This window comes from Astatotilapia calliptera, chromosome 23 (assembly GCF_964374335.1).
Source record: "Astatotilapia calliptera chromosome 23, fAstCal68.1, whole genome shotgun sequence".
NCBI classification, from domain to species: domain Eukaryota; kingdom Metazoa; phylum Chordata; class Actinopteri; order Cichliformes; family Cichlidae; genus Astatotilapia; species Astatotilapia calliptera.
In genome coordinates, this window is record NC_137443.1 from 20,384,539 (window position 1) to 20,397,123 (window position 12,585).

Here is a 12,585-nt window from a genome sequence, read left to right on the forward strand (position 1 = left end):
TAGCTTATTAAAGGAAATAAGTGCAACCACAAATCTTAGAAAGAAAGGAAAACGCACAAATGAATTAACTTTCCTAGATGCATGGAAAAAAGAGCAACAGAGACGTGCTGAGAATAGAGAAAAGAGACAGAATAAAAAACAAAAGCAAAGCTGTGAGGTGCCTGAAGCAACGGCTGCAGCCCCTCCCCCCTATGTTACTGCCTCTGCATCAACTCCCAAGCATACAGACAAAGATGCAGCTGTGAATAACCCTTACGGTTCAGTGCAGGCAGATTTAGCTAAAATGTCATTAACACAAGCACCTGAAGCAGATATAGGGGAAGATCATGTAGGCAGGGAAATATGGCCTGACCCCCCAAGCCCCCCAGGAGTATTTCCATTAATAAGTTCACCTAACCCCAGATATGGTCAGCCGATTGGACCTATGGGGCATCAAGACGCACACCCCACAATTCTTGTGTTTAGACCATGGTCACATGAGGATCGCAAAAATGTTCTTAAAGATGTCCCGCCCCTGTATGATGGTTTTGACACATGGAAGAGAGCAGTTGAAGCAATTAGGACTCAGTGGTATTTAAACGGTCATGAAATGTACCAGGTACTTCAAGATCTTTTAGGTTTGAAGTTTGGCTCAGTGAAAGGCTCTTTCACTGGGGGGGCAATTAATAATCCTTTAGATTCTTTAGTGGTCGGCAACGGACCACAACCCCTGCGTGCAGGTGACCCTGATTTAGAAGGCCAACTACATAACTTCTATGAACGTGTGAAATTACAGCTGGCCCCCAAGCCAAACTACAATAAAATAGGAGAGGTGAAACAGAAAGAAAATGAAACTGCATCAGACTTTTTAGACCGCCTGCGCCCAGTTTTTAGGCAGCATTCAGGTTTAGATTATGCCGATGGCGATGCAACGCCATTCCAGCAGCAATTAAAAAATGCATTTCTAAATGGCCTGCTCCCACCAATCAGAACACATGTAGAGAAACATTGGGTCACAATGAACACTGGCAACCTGCCAGATGCCCTGTTACATGCTGAACACGCCACAAAAGTGCACAAACAGAAAAATAAGGCTGACGTCTTCACCATAGATTCAGAGACAGGTTTCCTTGCATTTTCGGGAGGCTATCAGAGACAGAAAGGGAAGCAAGGTAATCGACAGCAAGGCCGCAGACACAGAAACAGAGACAGCAGATATGAAAGAGACAATGCCTGTTTCAACTGTGGAAAACAAGGTCACTTTGAACGAGAGTGCAGAAGTAAGCCACAGACACATAATAGTAGGAGGAACAATGACAGGCAAAACAGTGGCGAATCTATGGAGAACAACGACATGTGACTAGACAGCACACAAGACATGAACATTGATGAGGGAGGGGAAGTTTTTAACATAGAACAATTGCTATTAGGGTCAGAATACAAACCAACGCTGCTAATCCATGTGAACGGGCAACCAATCCAAATGTTATGCGACACAGGAGCATGTAAAACGGTTTTGAGGCAGGCACCTAAGAACTTACAGTACTCAAAAGATACATTAGTTGTGAAGTCAGCCACAGGCCACACCACTGTACAACAACTAACTGCCCCTTTAGAACTAATACATACAGAAAGTGGCCGCAGGTGCTTCATTAAATGCATATATGACCCGTCATGCCCAGTAAACCTTCTAGGAAGAGACGCTCTGACAAAACTCAAGATAGGCGTGATACCGGAAGAGAATGGCATGATTGCTGAATGCATGCTAAATGACAACACACCAGAGCCAGATAGCATTAACACGGCACACAGCAGCAACGTGTGTCTCTCTCAAGGCCACGGTGTCCCACATTATTACTGGACTCTCGAATTGCCAGAGCTCACAAAACTACACAATGTGGCCCGCAAATATACACCCGCCACATCCTCTTTTCAGAAACCCACCGAGTATCACAACACGTTGAGATTTAAACAAACTCCAGGCCCAGACCCACTTTATGATCAGCAAGTGTGGAAGCTAGGGCAACAGAGTTTGACCTTACAGCACCTGTATGTCACAAAGTCGGGAGATGCAGTGTGTTCTGTAATCCAATCAGCAGCCGTGAGGGCTTTGAACCGCATGCCTAAGCCACACGTGTCTGTAGCGCATAACATTGACTCAGAGTGGAAGGATTTAGGAAAAGTATTAGCCAGGGTTGAAGCAGACACTTATGAAAAAACGGAAGACACTCATGAAGGCTGGCTTCAAGGCCGCCGGACGGGTTGTTTCCGACACACACTGGGTTGGCTGGTCGCAGTCAGGCCCGCTGTACACCTAGCCGATGCCGCTGAAACACATGCACAATTAACTGAATGACATCAGGCAGCACTAGCTCAGCTGCCTAAAACTCTCTGGTCTACAGGCCCTGCTGATGTAGGCCTTATAAAAAATGCAGATGAAGTAAGAGTAAAACCTCTCTCAAAACACAGACCACTGATATCTCAATACCCACTCACTACTGAGGCTAGACATGGCATTCGCCCAGTGATAGCAGACATGGAAAAGGCAGGAATTTTAATAAAAACAAAGACAGCCACCTGTAACACTCCTATCTTTCCTGTTAAAAAAGCTATCGCGGGTGCATACCGTCTAGTACATGACCTGAGAGCTATAAACGAAGTGACTGAACAAATCCCACCTGTGGTTGCTAATCCACACACTATTTTAAATCAGGTCACACCGAACGAACAGTGGTTCTCAGTAATCGACCTTTCAAACGCCTTTTTCTCAGTTCCACTACATCCAGACTCACAGCCATTGTTTGGCTTCACCTTTGAGGGTCAGAGGTACACATACACTCGTTTGCCCCAGGGTTTTCAGAATAGCCCAACCCTCTATGCAGAAGCATTGAAGAAGTCAATGTCTAGCTGTAAGCTCCCACAGTTAGGTCAATACTTGCTGTATGTAGATGACATTTTAATAACCGGTCACACACAGCAGGCGTGCAGAGACAACACACTTGCTGTGCTACAGCATTTGGCTGAACAGGGCCACAAAGTCTCAAAACACAAACTGCAGCTGTGGAGTGATAACGTTACATATCTCGGACACACACTCACAGGCCAGGGCAAAACACTGCTGGGAACCAGAAAGCTGGCAGTGCAAAACACACCCAAACCTAAAACAAAACAACAGATGATGAGTTTTTTAGGTTTGTGTAATTTCTGTAGAGCTTGGATTCCAGAGTATGCACTAACAGTTCAGCCACTCCAAGACATGATTTATGGCAAAAACCTCGCTTTGCGTGACACAATAACGTGGACGGTAGAGGCAGACACAGCATTTACTAACCTAAAGGTGGCTTTACAAACAAATGTAGTCCTGGCCCTACCTGATTATGACAAGCCTTTCGTGCTGCATGTTGATGGGGGGGCCGGCTACATGAAGGCAGTTCTGACACAGGCTTTTGGTGACAAACAGCGGCCTCTAGCATTCTACTCGTGTAAGTTAGACGCTGTAATTTCGGGCCTGCCGACTTGCGTCCAAAGCTGTGCAGCAGCCACAGAAGCAGTAAAGAAGTCAGCAGACATTGTCTTAGGGCACAAACTAGTTGTCAAGGTCCCGCATGCTGTCACATCTATACTGCTGCAAGCCAATCTCTCTTACCTGACTCATGCCAGACAGCTATCGTATGTAGGCATTTTACTATCACAGTCTCACATCACACTGGAAAAATGTGGCACACTGAATCCAGGGACTCTGGTGAGCACACCAGCTGATGGAGATGTGCACAACTGCCATGCAGAATTAGACAAAGACACCAAACCCCGCCCTGACATCCATGCTGAGCCACAAGCTGGTTTTACTGATGTCTTTGTGGACGGATCAGCCTCTAAAGACAACACAGGCCGAAATTGTGTAGGTTACGCAGTGACCACAGACAGTAGAATAATAGAAGCAAAACCACTTTCTTCTTCATATTCTGCACAGAGCGCTGAGCTGATAGCTGTTATTCGTGCATGTGAAATACACAAAGATAAACAAATAAACGTTTATACAGACAGCCAGTATGTTTTCTCTGCTGTGCATCATTTTGCAAAGCTCTGGCAAAACAGAGGAATGATTACATCAACCGGTAAACCAGTCCAGCATGCCAGCCTCTTACAACGCCTGCTGACTGTAATAAATTTACCACAACAACTCGCATTGTGTAAATGTGCAGCACACAAAACTGATAGCTCTTTTATTACTACAGGCAACAATTTTGCTGACAGTGCCGCAAAACAGGCGGCACAAAAGACAAACATGACACTGATGGCAGTAAACACGCATCAGATTCCACTGGATGTGTTGCAAAGTGAACAAAAAGCAGCAAGCACAGCAGAACAGGCAAAATGGCTAAAACACGGTGCAGTTCTGACAAACGATTTAATGATGTGTTATGGCAAGCCAGTGTTGCCAAAATCGCTCCACAAGATGGCGGCATTAGTGACTCATGGCTGTACGCATTTGTCATCGGGGGGAATGACCTGTATTGTCAACTCTCATTTCTACACTGTAAATTTTGAAACTTCAGCAAAACAATTTGTCAGAACGTGCATGACGTGTCAAAAATATAATGCTCAGGGTAACCTGCGACCAAAAAGAGGCCGTTTTCCAACTCCGCCTCATCCTTTTCACACAATTCATATGGATTTTATTGAACTAAGCGAATGTCAAGGGTCAAAATACGCCCTAGTGGTTATAGACGTGTTCTCAAAGTGGCCGGAAATCTATCCAGTGAAAAAGGCAGATGCAATTTCAGTAGCAAAGTGCCTGTGCAATCACTTCATACCCACATATGGCATCCCAGCTTTGATACGATCAGACAACGGCACTCATTTTGTAAATGATGTCATCACTAAGGTCTCTGAAGCACTCGGTTTCAGCATAAAACACCACTGTGCTTATCACCCTCAGAGCGCAGGCCTTGTAGAGAGAACTAACGGCACTATAAAACAAAGGCTCAGGAAATGCATGGCAGAAACAGGAAGGCCGTGGCCTGAATGTTTGGGTTTAGTGAAAATGTGGATGCGCTTAACACAAGGCTCCCATAAACTAACTCCATTTGAAATCATTCATGGCAGGCCGTTTCCACTGCCTATTACCAGTCAACCAATAGACAAAGCAATCAGAGAAAACACATTAGCAGAATGGATGTCTAAGCTGTTAGAAAACAAAGAGATCATTGTACATAATCAACAACCTGATGATGTTTCTCCAGTGTCTTGCAGACTAAAGCCCGGTGACTGGGTTCTGATCAAGGTGCTCCAAAGGAAAAACTGGAGCACACCCAGGTGGGAGGGGCCATACCAAGTCCTCCTCACTACACCGACCGCTTGCAAAATTGCGGAACGACCATCCTGGATCCATCAGAGTCACTGCAGGCGAGTCAGTGAAGCCATCTAAACACAGCTGACGGCAGGCTTGCCCACTTGTTGTGATCTCGCCCGGTGGAGGGGTCAGCTTTCCTGGCCGGGGGGTCTACTCGCGACAGGAGGGTGTGTTCCGTCGTCATGAGGTGGTGGCTCTTAACAACTGCAGCGGCCCTGACCATGGCCGGGCTCCTCACCTTTGCTTCCGTGAGGGACAACAAGTCACGCTATATGGAGAAAAGGCAGACACTGTATGACAAAGGAAAGTACACCAAGTTTCCCCATGGCTACGCCACTAACTTCTGGTGGCAGTTTATGAACACTACAGCTCATTTGAATAACAAAACTGACTGCTATGCATGTACCCATATGCCCCTATCCTCACAGACGTCTGGCCTGTGGCCGTACAGCATACCTGAAGATCGCAGTTGGTGCCTGTTGGGCCTGGCAACACATCCAGGCTACGGTACTCTTTGGTCCAAAGCCAACTACAGCATCCCAGCAAAAGCAACCTGGAGGTCATCGTCACTCACAAATGTGAACTGTTCCGGACAGACCTACCTACTGACCTGGCCCCAAGTCTCAGACCCACTGCCTGATGTAATTCTACTGAACAAACTGAATGCATCACAACTGCCAGTATGTGTGATGAACAATGGATCACGGGCAGTGGGGGAGCTGCCTACACACCTATGTAAGTACATATACACTTTCTGCCCACCAAGGAACGAGAGGAAGTGTATGGCCTGTTCAATCAACGCCACCTGTGCCAGTGACACAACGCTGATGAGCCTAAACTGTCGCTCCGACTACAGCTACCGAATGCCACTACAAACAAAGACTCAGTACCAGACAGGATGTGCACGGACGGCACCCAGCAGCAGAGGAACCAGAGTTTTGGCTGACTGGTACTTCCTATGTGGCAACAAGGCTTATCTGTCACTCCCTGAAGGTTGGGGAGGTCTGTGCGCCCTGGTGGAATTATCAGATCACGTTTTCTTCATGCAACGTGTTGCACATCACCCAAGCCGCCGACAGAGACGTGAAGTGGACTTCACCTCACCCAATTCTTTCGGCATTACTGTGGACACTGGAGTGCCGGGAGAGTTTCGCATCTGGGGAGGTGGAGTGAAATTCTTACAGAGCTTGATCCCCGGCATTGGAGTTGCCGAGGTGCGGGATCACGTGGAAATCAACCGATATGCTCTGCTACGACACATCAACTTGACTAAGACCCTGGGAACCGCCTTAGCAGGAGAACAGCAGGCCATCAGAACGATGGTGCTGCAGAACAGACTGACACTAGACCTGCTAACAGCATCACAAGGAGGAGTTTGCAAGCTGATCGGGGAAACATGTTGCACTTTTATCCCTGATGGATACGAAACTGGAGGAGACATTTATGAAGCTTTGCAGAATTTGACCGCTCTGCAAAAATATGTCACTGACCACACACCTGGAGCAGCTACAGCACAAAGCTGGCTGGACTGGCTGTTCAGCGGTTCATGGCTGGCTGCTGTAGCAAAGCCATTTTTCCTTCTAGGTCTCATCATGATAGCACTGCTCATATTAGTGTTGTGTGTGTTGCCATGCCTAAGAGTAATGATTTCACAGATGATAACAACTACAATGACTGCTTATGTTGCCGTGCCTGAAGAAGAACAACATCCCGTTGCAATTCTGTTAGAGGAGAACTTGTACTAGCTGCTAATAAATGACGTGGTGATTAAAAATGACTTGTCAAGTGATCATGCACTGATTAAAACATTAGTAGGTTATGCAAGTTTTCATCCTTTTATTTTTTGAAGTCTTCAGTTTTAAACATAAAGTTTTTTATTTTAAATATAAAGTTTTCATCCTTTTATTTTTTGAAGTTCTCATCCTTTTATTTTTTGAAGTTTTCATTTTAAATATGAAGTTTTCATTATTTTACATATAAAGTTTTCAATTTAAGGTTTGCATCATTTTAAAATATAAGGTTTTCATCCTTGTATTTTTTGAAGTTTTCATTTGACATATTAGGTTTTCATCATTTTTAAATATAAAGTTTCATTTTAGTTTTCATCCTTTTATCTTTTGTAGTTTTCGTTTTAAAATATAAGGTTTTTATCCTTTATTTTTTGTAGTTTTATTATTTTTTCTTGTTTATTCCACTTGTTATTTCATTTACTATGATTTTCATTTACTATGTTTTTCTTTTTATTATTTTCTTTTGTTTTATTCTTTAGACCAAATGACTTCCATTTCTGCTATGCTGACATTTTGAAAAATTTAAAAATTGCTTAAGATACTTAATAAATAACCTTCACAGACAATTGTTGTATACATTTAAAATAAGTTAAAACAGGAGGGAATGTTACAGGAAAAATGTTTCTATGTTTCTTTACCTTCTTTTAAATGTTCTATGATGCCTTTTGTCTGCCCTTTGCCTATGGTTAGATTAGTTTAGAATTATCTTTTTAGACTTTCCCAGCAAACACATCTTGTTTCTGGGACATATTGTTTTAGATTGTTTTATCTTCCCTAGCTCTCTGCTGACGAGACTAGCACCATATATGGAGTTGTTTTATTTTATCTGTTTATTATTTGTTATCCTGTTCTCACTGTCTCTGTGCTCTGTGCCTATAAAAATTACCAAGCCACTGTGCATGGTGTGAGTTGTCCTTAGCAGCTCACCCGTGTACACGTTTGATAAAGAAAGTAACTTTGTCTCATTGTGTCTTTATTTCTCCTGGGTCTTTTACAGAGTTTTCCCCCAACACTGGACCAGACGAGGATGCAGAGGCTGGACCAGACGAGGATGCAGAGGCTGGACCAGACGAGGATGCAGAGGCTGGACCAGACGAGGATGCAGAGGCTGGACCAGACGAGGATGAAGACGCGGAGGCTGGACCAGACGAGGATGATGAAGCAGTGGCTGGACCAGACGAGGATGCAGAGGCTGGACCAGACGAGGATGCAGAGGCTGGACCAGACGAGGATGCAGAGGCTGGACCAGACGAGGATGCAGAGGCTGGACCAGACGAGGATGCAGAGGCTGGACCAGACGAGGATGCAGACACGGAGGCTGGACCAGACGAGGATGAAGACACGGAGGCTGGACCAGACGAGGATGAAGACAAAGCAGATGCTGAAACCGGACCAGGCGAGGCCGAAGACTCTGAGGCCGCAGCAGGCGAGGGTGATGAGACTGCAGCTGGTGATGAGACTGCAGTTGGTGATGAGACTGCAGTTGGTGATGAGACTGCAGCTGATGGCTGGACGGGCTCCTCGGGCCCCCCAGCAAAAACAGTCTCAGACCCAGTGGGCACTGGAGCCCCTGGCACACACAGAACAGAACCAGCAGGCACACGGGCCTCTGGCAGGAACGCAACAGAACCAGCAGGCACACGGGCCTCTGGCAGAGACAGAACAGAACCAGCAGGTGCGGAGACCTCTGGCAGGGACAGAACAGAACCAGCAGGCACACGGGCCTCTGGCAAACACATGGCAGACTGCAGCTGCACAGAGCATTGAGTCTGCTCAGGCAGCGACGGCTGGGTGCGGTCCTCAGCTGGCTTCTTGACCGCCAGGGGTCCAGAGTCTGCTGGGGGCTGAGACCCAGCCTCTGGGGAGGCCCTGGGGCGAGTAACAGTCTCTAAATTAGCCAGTTTCTGAGAAACTAGAGTGGTTTTAATGCGTTTGTCTCTCCGCTCAAAATGGGTGCTAGGAACGGGGTTCAAAATGGGTGGCACAGACACAGCGTCCAGTATGGAGGGAGCGGGTGACCGGGCTAATGGAATAGATGCAGGCTGGGCTAATGAACTGGCTAAAAGGCTGATGTACAGGTTGAAGTGAGACTGGAGTTGGTGGTGGAGTGGATGAAACACAGTCAGTTACTTGTGAGAGGTTAGTTACCACGAAGGTAGGTAAACACCGTGTACTGTCTTTACCCTCCCCATGAACAGCCCCAGAAAACACAGTCCCAGAAGCACCAGCGTCCTTAAAACTCACCACAGCTGGTTGCACAGGAGTCCCTGAATCCGGCTGTGGGGTGAAGCGCCGGTGGCGCGAATGTTTCCTCCCCACCGCTGACGGCTCCGACAGGCAGGGAAAATCCTCTGGGGGGTCGGGCCGTGAAACCTCCGGTGGGTGAATCTGAGACGGATGCTTTGTGGCGGTCATAGTCCATTGTTGCTGGGCAGAATCCGCTACTTCCCGAGCTTGCACCGCTTCCCGGGCTTTATGCAGCTCAGCGATTAAGTCTGTAAATCCCCGGACCTGGTGGAGATAAGGATTTCCGGCCAGGATAGCCTCAACGGCATTTATCCCCACAACCTTCGCTCGTGCATTGGAGGTGTGGGTTACCCAGTCCACCAGGCGTAGGGCACGTGTGAGGTCGCTCTCCCCGGCCAAGACCGCTGGATCCATCTTGTGGTCGCGTCGTACTGTCACGGCTGCACAGCAGTCGTGTGGTGAATTGAGTAAAGGATCCAAGATGCAGGCACTGACTGGGGTGCGAGTGAATATTTATTTGCAGAGGTGATAAGGGGACAAAAACAGGAGGAGCAGAGCGGGGAGTAAACCAACCTAAACTGGGGAAAACTAAAGAACTCAACTTAAACCAAACACGCACAGGGGGAGGAACAAAATACACAATGAAAGATGGCGGAGAGACGCAGACTAAACACTAGTGATGGGACGTTCTGTATCGAGGCTTCGGAGCGTGTGTCGAGTAATGGAGGGGGCGTTTCCGCGAAGCGCGTATCGAGGCTTGCTTCATTTATGGGAGGAGCTGAAAATGATGACGTCCGAAGCCTCGCTGCCCGGCTGTACCACGTGACTGGTTCATGAAGCGGTTCGAACTTTGCCGCGAGATATGACAGCGATATAAACCCCTCAGACTTCATTCAAAATGTGGGTGTTTGATGGAGAGTTGCGGTTAGAGAGAGTTTGGAGACCGTTTGGAGGTTTATGAGAGTGAGGAGAGAAAGTCAGGAGAGAATGGAGCCAGCTAAGAAGAGGAGGATGTCCTCCCCTGTGTGGGAACATTTTGATTTTATTCCTCCCAACAAGGTATGTAAATTTCTACAGAAGATGTATTTTCATGATACTGATGGTGCAATACAATTTATGTTGAGCTGTCTTGACTTTTGTACAAGGTGAAGTGTTTGCTATGTGCCAGGGAGCTGGGATATAACAACAACACCTCATCCATGCTTAGGCACTACAGAGCTTTGCATGAGAATAAGAGGAACACCGATTGTGGAGCAAGACCAGGTGAGCCATCAAATGCAATGATAATATAGCATGCAGTAATGTTACTAAATGATATAACAATATTATACAACTGTTATAAGTTACATGTGTGATATTTATATTTGTGCTTTGTCTTTATTGTCTTTCCTCAGGAGAACAATCTCAAATAGATGAAGACCTGGTCAGCATGGTGATTGAGGACTCCCAGCCATTTAGCATTGTGGAGGACAAAGGATTCAAAAGATTTGTTAAATCATTAAATCCCAGCTATGTTCTCCCCACTAAAAAGGACGTAAAAGCAGTGAAAATTTAGTTTTTACAGAATAAAATGTGAACAGGCAGGACTGAGGCTCAAAGCCTCAGTGTGTAGCTGTCCATACCTCAACGTTACAAAAGCACAACCACTGTCCACACCCCAACCACACCTCACCTCACAGTAAATGATCATTTCCATTTCAAGCATTTCCAAATAATCATTTCCCATACTGCCACTATAAATATACACAGTATACTGCCATCACTACAATATACATGTTTTACACACTCCTTTTGTTGTTGACATTTACAGGCTGTGTGCAAAATGCCACACTCTTCAAATTCATGCCAGCTATTATTTTTACGTCCAGTAGGTGTCCTGCTAGAGCAAATGAAGCTTCATGAAGCTTCGCGTTGGGGTGAACCAATTGGATGAAAAGCTTCAGTGCTTCATGGGGCTTCATCTGCCCATCACTACTAAACACCAGGTTACACAGAATGATGCAGACGGACACGGCGTTAAACAGACGACGCGACAGAGAGCACAGGAAAACACAGGGCTTAAATACACGGGGAGTAATCAGGGAATGGGCCACAGGAGGGAGACACAGCTGGGAGCAATAAGGCTAACGAGACAGGGGAGAGGTAAAACTGAACACACTGACATGAGACATGAACTTTCAGAATAAAACAGGAAACTAACAGACACAGAGAATCAGACAGGACACTGAACATGACAGGCAGACTCATGAGCAGACACAATAACACCATGGACAGACAGAGGGAACACAGAGAAGTGGAAGCAGGCAGGCAAAGAACAGAAACCTAACAAATGGCAAAATCACAACAGAATACACACTCGGAATGAACAAAAGCATAACGAAACACAAAACACTGAGTCCTCAGACTCAGGACCATGACAGTTTGGATTCTGGTGGCATGCCATTTAATCTCAACTTTTCAAATGAATCCACTAAAACTTATCCAAGTACTAAAAACTATATTAAATTCTTGTAAATAAAAGGACAAGAATTATCAGCTACATAAATATGTAATACATTTCTGATTAATAACACTCTTTTCTAATTCTGTCTTGTTCCCAGTTTGGCTCAAGCTGGCAACAAACAAATGAGAGTTCACACACAGCTTAATTCCATTGTCCAGTTAAATTAAATGTATTGTATTGTATAAAGCACACTGTATTGCATATACAGTGTGCTTTATACAACCTTTAAAATCCATAGTCGGTCACCGTTTTTCCCAATCATCCTGCAAGACAGCCTGTGGGACACGAAGTGGTGGTTTTTGATATGGGTGACATGGGCTGTTACCAAGGGTGGTGTTCTGGGAATATATCCTACCTCACAAACCATCCTACCCGTTGTTTCTGTGCATATGCTGTGCGTAACACAAACCCCTAATTTACAGGGGGTTAGGGGTTGATTAGTCAGAAGTCGCGTCAAATTATAATAGGGGTAGAAACGATGTGCCAAAGTAGGTCGGTTTCTCAGAACAGCGGCATCATGGGCATCGGCAAAAGAAGTTTCTTGCACCCATGCTGCCCTGACATCATGCCAGCGCATTTTGGGGATTGCATAGGCACCGATCACCGATCGGACAAACGTCATAAATTCTGACAAAATGAATTGCTTTGGACTGCACTATCATTGGTAGAAGATAGGGGGATAGAAAATGTGCCAGTGAGCGTTAGGTGATCCA

The 12,585-nt window shown here is 45.9% G+C and overlaps 1 long non-coding RNA gene across 2 annotated transcripts; it reads left to right on the forward strand.

Annotated features, from left to right (window-relative positions):
- Positions 1 to 10,044: 10,044 nt before the first annotated feature.
- On the forward strand, positions 10,045 to 10,952 carry LOC145424335 (uncharacterized). 2 transcript variants are annotated; one of them, XR_013905380.1, is made up of 3 exons: positions 10,045 to 10,428; positions 10,515 to 10,632; positions 10,764 to 10,952. It is a non-coding gene; the product is annotated as an uncharacterized LOC145424335 (long non-coding RNA). The 2 variants fall into 2 exon arrangements; XR_013905379.1 differs by having other exon boundaries at positions 10,045 to 10,632.
- The last annotated feature ends 1,633 nt before the right edge of the window (positions 10,953 to 12,585 follow it).